The 10,388-nt window shown below is 38.5% G+C and overlaps 1 protein-coding gene across 2 annotated transcripts in view; it reads left to right on the plus strand.

Annotated features, from left to right (window-relative positions):
- Positions 1–10,163, plus strand: part of PPP6R1 (protein phosphatase 6 regulatory subunit 1) — a 602,143-nt gene extending 591,980 nt beyond the window's left edge. For both annotated transcript variants that reach the window (XM_053690700.1, XM_053690701.1), the window contains one exon: positions 6,918–10,163. The gene's annotated coding sequence lies outside the window, so the exon portion shown is untranslated. The remainder of the gene's footprint in view (positions 1–6,917) is intronic.
- Positions 10,164–10,388: the final 225 nt, after the last annotated feature.

Raw genomic sequence — 10,388 nt, forward strand, 5'->3', positions numbered from 1 at the left:
CGATAATGAGGTCAGACCCTGGAGCTTTGGAAATAGCCTTTACACTTTAATAAACTCTAAAGTTTGCACATACTAAGGTGTACCATTATTGTATTGTCTGCAGCTTATCCTGTTTTGAAGTATGACTGTAATATCCTGTAGAGGGCTATTTAACCCCCTCTGTCCTGGTGGCAGATGAGTTTCTCATACTATCAACTTGACACATATATTTGATTGGGCCCCTTTCATGCTGCCTCTGACTCCCTTATATTCCTTTTTAACTCCTGTAGTTAATTCTCTTATCTAAGTGCTTACCCATTCCATATTAAGCATTAAAAGGATTAGTTTTTCTTTGTAGCTACATTTCAGGCAGAGACCTATGTATAATCTTTTTAATTACATTTTGTAATGTTACCTTGTTTACACAATTTATAACACATAAAAAATGTGTTTTTCCTTGGAGACCCAAGAGTGGTCTCTCATTGCAGACATACCTACTATAGCATTGTAGTTCATACTATGTTGGGGGGTCCAAGAGAGGCCTCATGATCTTATTTTGTAGGTATACAGGAATGTTTGGCAAATAACGTTTTTATTTCTGTTGTCTTATGTCATATAAATGTGTAATGTATATCGCTTTTGTTGCAGATAAGCTGTTAGCTTTGAACTCCCCTTTGTTTTTACATTTCTTTTGCATCCAGATGCATAATGACATTCAATGTTTGTATGCCTTGAATTCAACCACAATAAAAAAAAGAATGTTGCAATAGTGGAATTGAGATTACAAAAATGTGTCTCAGAAGATCTACTTAGACTTTAATCCCTAACCTAGTGAAAAACACACATCTTTTGTTCAGGGAACCTCCTTTCTCCGTCTAACTTGGGCGGTGATCACCATGGACGCAAGCCTTTCGGATTTAGAGAATGTTCTAGGGCTCACGGAAAGCACAGGGAGTTTGGTCTCCTGAGGAGATGAGGTTACCAATCAACATCTTGGACACTGTACAATCTTAAGGGCTCTCCAGAGTTGGCCCTTGTTTAAACAAGTCTTTTCTGGGGTTTCAATTAGACAATGGTTCTGTGGTGGCTTACATCAATTGCCAAGTCACACTCAAAACACCTTAGTGATGAAAGAGGTAGCCCATATTCTGACTTGGGCAGAACACCGTCATTTCTGCAGTGCACATTCCGGGTGTGGACATTTGGGAAGTAGACTTTCTTAGTAGTCAGTAACTTAACCTCGGCAAATGGTCCCTGAATTAGGATGTATTTTCTCCAAATTGTGAGTTGTTAGGGCAGCTAGACATAGACCTCATGGCCTTAGGGTTGAATCACGTTTCCCTAGTATTGTACAAGTTCTCAGGATCCACAGGCAACTCCTAGATTTACTGGTTGTGAAATCTGATTCTGTTTTTCGTGTAACTATCCAGGGTAACAGCTAGAATAAATCAAGAAAGGGCCTTTATATTAGTGACAGCTCCAACATGGCCTTGCAGTACTTTGTATGCATATGTAATACAAATGTCCTCCAGCCAGCCTTTGCTTCTTCCAGTCAGAAAGGACCTTCTCTTTCAAAGTACCCTCTTTCATCAAGACCTCAGTCACGCACCACGTGACTGTGTGGTCACACTGATCTTCTCTTCTTCCTGACTGTGCGGTTTACCGGAGACAAAGCGGTTTCTCTGTTGGGCCTGGGTCATAGAGGTGGTGAGTGCCCCAGCCATTGGGGTTATAAAGGTGCCATTTTTTTTTCTATTGTCCATTTTATAAGCTCAAGTTAGGGAGGACTCTGATACATTAGAGGGTACTCCCTCTTTACTGAAATCCAATGCCTGTCTATATTGTGAGGAGGCCACGATATACCCGCCTGCTCAATTAAGTTCCACTTGCCTTGATAAAGTAATATCAAAGAAAGCTAATATGTTTAGTACTACTGAGCTATCCACCTCTGAGGAGTCTGTCCCGTCAGGTGCGCACCCTACAGTCATCTCCAAATACACATGCAGCTTCCCGTAGTACTCATAATCCTCCATCTGGAGGGGCCCTTTTACCACCAGATTTTACTGAGCAGTTATAAATGTCAGTGTCTGCGGCCTTCAGTGATTTACCTCGCCCTGCTAAGCGCAAGCGAAAGGCCAAATATTGCTATCCTTCTCAGGGGTTATCTACTAGTTTATTGGATTTATTTGATACTATATTAACCGCTGATGAAGACACCTCTTATACTTCAGAGGATGCTTTTTCTGGGTTGGAATCTGCTGCCTCTAAGCCTCCGGCCGCGGAGGGACCAGACTTTAGATTTAGGATTGAACACTTACGCTTTCTGCTAAAGGAAGTTTTGGCTACTTTGAAGGTTCCAGAACCTAAATTACCTGAGGAACCTTGTATTCCTAAATTAGATAAGGTCTACGAGGACAGGGTTGTACCACAGACTTTCCCGGTTCCCGTTAAGATGGTGAACATTATTATGAACGAATGGGAAAGACGTGACTCTTCGTTTTCCCTTTCTTTTAAGAAATTGTTCCGGATTCTCAATTAGAGTTGAGGATAGTTTGTCATTTAAGGAGCCCATGGATAAGAAGCTGGAAACTCTATTAAGAAAAATGTTTCAGCATACGGGATATTTGTTTTAACCGGCAGCGGCTGCGGTTGCTGGAGCGGCTACCTACTGGTGCGACTCCTTATCTTAGTTGATCGAGGTGGAGGGTCCCCTCGACGAGATCCAGGAAAGAATTAAGGCCTTAAGGGTAGCTAATTCTTTTATTTGTGATGCAAATATGCAGATTATTCGCCTGAATGCCAAGGCTTCAGGTTTTGCTGCTCTAGCCCGTAGGGCACTTTGACTGAAGTCTTGGTCTGCGGACATGACTTCAAAATCTAGACTTCTTTCCCTCCCATTTAAGGGAAAGATTATTTTTGGTCCAGGACTGGACTCAATCATCTCCACGGTTACTGGAGGCAATGGTGCCTTTTTACCACAAGATAAGAACAAGCCACCTAAGGGACAAGGTCTTAATTTTTGCAAAGCCTGAGTAGTCCAAGGGAACTTGGAAGCCGACTCAGTCCTAAAATAAATCCAAGCAGAACAAGAAGCCCGCCGAGTCAAAGTCGGCATGAAGGGGCGGCCCGGATCTGGTAGGTGGCAGACTGTCACTTTTTTCAGAAGCTTGGTTTTGGGACGTGCAAGACCAGTGGGTCCTGGAAGTCATCGCTCAGGGATACAGGATAAGTTTCAAGTCTCATCCTCCCAGGGGCAGATTCCTCTTATTAAACCTGTCTACAAGACCAGAAAAGAGGGAGGCTTTTGTAGGGTGCGTGAGGGATCTCTCCTCCATGGGGGTCATTGTACTGGTGCCACCAGCAGAGAGAGGTCTGGGCTACTACTCAAACCTCTTTGTGGTCCCAAAGAAGGAGGGTACTTTTCACCCGATTCTGGACCTAAAGTGTTGGAACAAATTCCTATCTGTCCCCTCGTTCAAGATGGAGACAATAAGGTCCATTCTTCCCTTAGTTCAGGAAGGACAGTTCATGACCATGATAGACTTGAAGGATACCTACCTTCACGTCCCTATTCACAGGGAACATGTCAAGTTCCTAAGATTTGCGTTCCTGGACCAACACTTCCAGTTTATTGAACTTCCATTTGGTCTAGCTACTGCCCCAAGAGTCTTTACGAAGGTTCTGGGGGCTCTGCTCGCAGTGGCCAGAACCAAGGGTATAGCAGTAGCGCCTTACTTAGACGATATTTTGGTTCAGGCACCATCCTGTCGTCTGGCAGAAGACCATTCGAAAGCCCTTCTTTCTCTTCTTCGATCTTATGGATGGACGATAAACTTAGAAAAGAGTTCTTATTCCCAGTACCACGGTGGAATTCCTGGGAACTGGGAAGCGGATTTCCTCAGCAGACAATCCTTTCATCTGGGGGAATGGTCTCTCCATCCTGAGGTGTTTGCGGAGATTTGCAACAGATGGGGGACGCCGGAGATATATCTCATGGCGTCCCGGCTCAATTCTAAGCTACCCAGGTCGTGGTCTAGGTTTCCTCATGCGGAGCTAATAGATGCATTTGCAGTGCCTTGGAGATTCAGTCTGATCTACATTTTTCCGCCGTTACCACATCTCCCTCGTGTAGTGGCCCGCATCAAGCAGGAGCAAGCATCAGTGATTCTAATTGCTCCATCATGGCCGCAGAGGATGTGGTTTGTGGACCTGGTGGGGATGTCATCATCTCCCCCATGGCGGTTACCTTGTCGCAGGGATCTGCTGGAGCAAAGCCCTTTTGTTCATCAAAATCTAGATAAGGTCAGGGTTTTCATGATTCTTTCCTTTCTCCATCATGGTCTGGAGAAGGGCCTTTCTGCTAGCTCTCCTAAGGGACAGATTTCGGCCCTATCTTTTTTATTGCACAATAGGCTCGCTGAGATTCCAGATGTCCAGTCTTTTGTTCAGGCTCTGACTAGAATCAGGCCTGTGTTTAGATCTAGCGCTCCTCCTTGGAGATTAAATCGTGTTCTTAAAGTTTTGCAGAAGGCTCCGTTTGAGCCTATGCATGTAGTTGACATTAAATTACTGTTTTGGAAGATTCTTTTTCTACTGGCTATTGCTTCGGCACGCAGAGTATCTGAGATTGCTGCCTTGCAATGTGACACCACCTTACCTAGTATTCCATGCTGATAAGCCTGTTCTTCGTACTGGGGTAGGTTTTCTTCCTACGGTTGTTTCTGATCGAAACATTAATCAGGAGATTGTCGTTCCTTCCTTGTGTCCTAATCCTTCTTCCTCAAAGGAGCGGTTACTTAATAATTTGGATATGGTTCGGGCCTTGAAGTTCTATCTCCAGGCTGCGAAGGAGTTTAGACGGACTTCTTCTTTGTTTGCTGTCTTTTCTGGGAAGCGTATGGGGCAGAAGGCCTTGTCCACTTCCTTATCTTTTTAGTTGAGGAGCATCATTCACTTAGCTTATGAGACAGCAGGACATAAGCCGCCTCATTTAAGGCTCATTCAACTCGAGTTGTGGCTTCCTCTTGGGCCTTCAAGAATGAGGCCTCTATAGATTAGATTTGTAGGGCAGCTACCTGGTGGTCCTTGCATACCTTTTCAAAATTTTACAAGTTTGAAGTTTTTGCTTCGGCTGAAGCAGCTTTGGGAGAAAGGTTTTACAGACTGTGGTGCCCTCAGAATAGGTCCGCCTCTTTTTACCCTCCCGTTTCATTCAGTGTCCTCTAGAGCTTGAGTATATGTTTCCCACAAGTAAGGAATGAAACTGTGGACTCTCCTCATATTAAGAAGGAAAACATAAATTATGCTTACCAGATAATTTCCTTTCCTCTGGCCGTATTCTCCGTTGGGCGGACCTAAATCTTTTGTTTTGTTCTTCTGGCACCATTTATACACTGATATTTCTCTTACTGTTCCTTGTTCCCTCGGCAGAATGACTGGGGGATGACGGGGGGATGAGCAAAGTGGGGGAGGTAGGCTGGAGTGTCTTTGCCTCCTCCTGGTGGCCAGGTTCAGTATTTCCCACAAGTAAGGAATGAAGCAGTGGAGACTCTTCATACAGAAGGAAAGGAAATATTCAACTATTATCTTGGAAGGTTCTTTTTCTGCGCTATCCTGAGATTCCCCTTGTTTGTTTTTTTGTTTTTATTCAGGACAAGGCAGACTTTTGAGAATCCTCTATTCTTTACTTCCTAAAGGTCCAAGGAATTCTAAAGAGAGATTACTTAATAACTTGTAACTTTTTTTGGTCAGGGCATTGACATTTTATCTTCAGGCCACAAAAGAATTTTAAAATTATTTTGTTAATTTCCCTGGTCCCTGCATGGGACAATACGCTACAGCAATAACCTTATCAGTTTGGCTTAAAGGGCCATAATAGTAAAAAATGACATGCTCTAATTCACAACGCTATTGACAAATCTGAGTTGTGCGACTAGCTGCTGATTGGATCAGCGGCGGTTTCTGCTCTGGATCAGCAGTACTCTGTGGGTCCCAAGTGGTACTACTTTGTGTTTAACCCGTTAGTTGGGGTTAAACACATAGTACTGCAGGGTTGATAGCCTTAAAATTAAATGCTCTAGCTAACAATGTTGTGTTGGGTTTTGGTAATTAGAAGCCTGCTAATTGCAGCTTTGCACCACATTTCTGAAATTCCAGACAGCTAAGAGGTTAATCAGTTTTCTGTTATGGGTAATATTTTATGTTGTGTTAGGATTAGCCTCCTATTTGACACCTAGATCCCTCCCAAACAGCTCCCCCGCATTGGTCACCACCTTCATTTTAGGGACTGGCAGCCAGTATTCAGTTTCAGGCGGGATTTTTTCTGTATTTCATGTCATTTTTGGAATAACATTTATTCTAATTTTACAAATCTGTTTCTTCCTATTTTTTGTAGTGACTTTTTCATATGCTATGTTGAGGTTTTATCATCTTTCTCAACTGGCATTATGTGAAGCTTGCAAAAATGAATTACATATGTAGGAGGGGGGGGGGGGGGCTGCGTTGAATACTACTTTTTTGTACCTTTTCCAAAAAGCAGTTTCTAAAGTGGTGCATACCATAAAACCTGCCGTGTATTCAGCACAATATAAGTGTGGTTATAAATAAAGCAGACATTTGAGACTGGCACATATTTAAGAAGCAATATATATCTGATTCTTTGACTTCAGGAATATGCATTATATAAAAAAAAAAAAGTAATCAAAATGGTGATATTTAATAAATAAAAAAAAAAAAATTAAACTATCTTAAAAAGAAAAGGATTTTCCCTTCCTTCTACCTTAAAATGATTCTTGTATCCACCGCTTTTTTAGGTACAGTTATTGATGCATTTACTTTTAATTAATTTTGTTTGAAACGCCTTTAGAAAAGTTCTGTCTTTATAAATGCTGTATGTGCGCTTGATACTTCCCTAATCTTTTTTTTCCCCTTTCTTTCAGATAAAGTTGTATTTCCCTTCAGAATCATTTTACATCAGAGATTGGCTGCCCATCCAATGATCTGTGTTGAATCTCTAACAGATTTCAAAACAGGACAAGGCCACACTTCTTCCTCCTTACAAAGGAGATAATGGGACAGTTCAACAGAGGAAAAAATATATACGCACGAGGAGTCTTGATACGAGGAGCAAAAGACAAAGAACTTTCTTATAACAGTTATAACAGTTGTTTGCACTGAGATTGTCTGTCAAAAATATCTAGCACTATATATATATATATATATATATATAATGTGTGTGTGTATATATATATATATATATGTATGTGTATATATATATATATATATGTTTATATATGTATATGTGTATATATATATAATATATATATATATATATATATATATATATATATATATATATATATATATATATATATTAATAAATCAAAGCTGCACCAATTTAATCAAACTATTCTTTAATGGAGCAACTCATTAAATGCCTCATTATGAAAGCACAAAGCAAACCAAAATTAAATTAGTTTGGTTAACATTTTGTTGTTGCCCTATTTAGACATGGTGGTTTCCATTCAGAGGTGCACCATGCAGTGATTGGCCAAAGGAGATAATTTCTTTACTGTAATATTGTTTCTGTTGGTCATAATTGATTTGTTTTCCTCTTGTATTTCAATTAAGTAAATCAGTATGGATGTTAAAATGAAAATATATTCATTTACCTAATCTCAATCTGGATGCTTGTACACTGAACCCTTAGCAGGACTATCCTTATTGACATCCTTCGTCTTTATTTTCAGATATCTAGAATAGACTCTTCTGTAGCGTGATTACCAAAAAAATACCCTGAGATTAGCAGTGCCTTAGTCATCCAATAAATGTGACTCATCAAAATTTTAAAGATTAACATAACTATAAACCCATATTATATATTTATTGTATATTAGAAGTGATTCACAGAAATGCTTGAGTCAAGCACTTATTTTTTTTCCCTATAGACATTATTTTTCTATGGTCATAAGACGTGATTCCTCCATGATGGTTTTCTTTCTGCATTAGAGTATATAAGTCAAGACAGGCATAAGCAAAAGTGTTTTAATGTGTTCACATATAAACAGAATTAAAAAGTATATATTGTTAATGTAATGGTTTTATTTGGGGGTTGTATAAATGGAATTAAAAAATTGCGGTCACAACTTAATTAGGTAAAAATGTTTTTCCCCCCTATGCAATTGTATCCAAAACAGTCAGATTTTAGGTTTCTACATTGATTTATAGTTTCATCTGAGATTAAATGAAAGGACTACAAAGTGCTCAAAATAATTTTTGAAAGTCAAATTTCCAATGTCACCTTGAAGTTTAGTTTGAGTAGTTTAGATTTTATTTGCTATGTGATAGAAAATTGGTGTCTGGTTGAGGAGAAATGCTAAGAAATATTGAACTAACCAGTATTTTATCATGCACTTAAAAGAGAGTCCACAACATACAAAAACACACACAGCCATAGACTTAATTTAAAAGCTGCCTCTTAATAAGGTTTTTTCGAGACCACTTTTTTTAATCAACTTTTTTGTAGATGTCATTGGCATCTTCTAGGAGTAAGGTAGAGATTGAAAATTTTCATATTTACATTTTGCATGCCAAAAACACTCAACCTCTTTGTATACATTAAAATATGCTCTGTAAAATGTATGATAAAAACATGGGAATATCATCATGTCTTTTTGTGAAGCCTGTACTAATTCCCTGATCAAATTGGAAAGCATAAGAACATTGGAAGTATCATGTCCATTTGTGTAGACGGTGTACAAAGTTCCCTGATCAAATTGGAAGGACTGTATTTTCATATAAGGAATATTTAATTGAATGTTATATACTTCAGCTTTCCCTGTGCTGTTTTCCAGTCTGTGAAACCAAGTATTTTTGTTCGCCTCAAAAAAAGCAATAATTTACATATAACAGGCAGGAATAATTAGAAGATGTATATTTCTTTTTATACTGGTGCTGTTCACTTAAATTCTGCAGTTACATTATCTAAATAGGATGACCTAGAACTGGCAGTCACTAGATCAAGTACACTTAATGTGTTGCAATAGAAATAGCAACATTCTTTATTAAAAGTCTGCTGTGTTTATAACCACCATATGTATCTCTGTTTTAATAGTAAAGCAATATTGATCATGGTGCTTGCTCTCTAGTTTAAAAACAATGTACAGGGTTTTTTTTCCTTCTGTTTCATCTCCTTTTGTTTAGTTTTTTTGGTTTTTTATCTTCAGCATTGTGTTCACAGAGAAATTTAGTTTTATGCTGCACTTTTGTAGTACCCTCACGGCAAACGCTGTTTTTGGCAACTTTCAGTTCTTCTTAGACTTGCATATCTAAACTTATCAGACCGTAAAGAGATGGTAATAAGTGTAAAAATGATAAGAGATGAAGATTCCTGGCATTTATTGTTGTTATCCTCTCTTTATGAAGCTAAAAATTATTCAGAAACATTGAGCTGTGAATATAGGATATATTTTTTTTCTCATTTTAAATTCCTCTCATTTGATATTGTTCATTAATTACTTTACACATCCACCATGAAAAGGAAAACACATTACATTTTACACTGGCGCTGTTAAAGTAGGACACATTCCATATCACCAGTTTTTTAAATGTGTTGGGTTTTTTTTAGGCTAATTGCAGTAAACATAAATGTCAATGCCAATATTGCTCCAAGCAACAAAAATACAATTCTGCACAGATATAAGCCGAAAACTCTGACTAAACTCAGGAGAAGAGGAGAAAAATGTGTGCAAAATCTACACAATTTTTTTAAACATTCTTTAATCCCAGTTTTTTTAGGTGACAATTGTCCTAATCAGTGAATATAAATAATTATATATCATCTTTAAATGTGCCTTTTACTGACCCTCTGAAGGTTAGTTGTTGCAGATTTGTCTTTGTAGCTTCTTTTGTGAGGAAGAAGATAATGGTGCAGGGAGTATTCTGCAACCTAATGTCTGGTATTTCTGTGAATTAGTAATGCAATTTAGAATACTTTAAAGGCTACTTAGCGGTAACATAAGAATGTTCGTTTGTTGTTGTTTTTTAATGAAAAACAAAATGTTAAAAAGATTTCAAATATATACAATAATTTATATATTTCTTTGCAACTTTGAGAATATTTTAAATGTGTCCTTTATTTTTTTTCTTTGCTGGAAAGAAAAATAAATTATACATATACTTGCTAATGGTGTATATATCTTATGTTTGTGTGTATATAAAAGTTTAAAAGATAAAACAATTGTGTTAATCAATACAGAATGTTTCTTTTGTGTGCAAAATTAAACAAATGCTACCTGTGGATCAGAGCATATATATAGTTTCTCCAACATAGGTGTGTCCGGTCCACGGCGTCATCCTTACTTGTGGGATATTCTCTTCCCCAACAGGAAATGGCAAAGAGCCCAGCAAAG

The sequence above is a fragment of the Bombina bombina genome, chromosome 8, assembly GCF_027579735.1.
Source record: "Bombina bombina isolate aBomBom1 chromosome 8, aBomBom1.pri, whole genome shotgun sequence".
In the NCBI taxonomy this organism is placed as follows: Eukaryota; Metazoa; Chordata; class Amphibia; order Anura; family Bombinatoridae; genus Bombina; species Bombina bombina.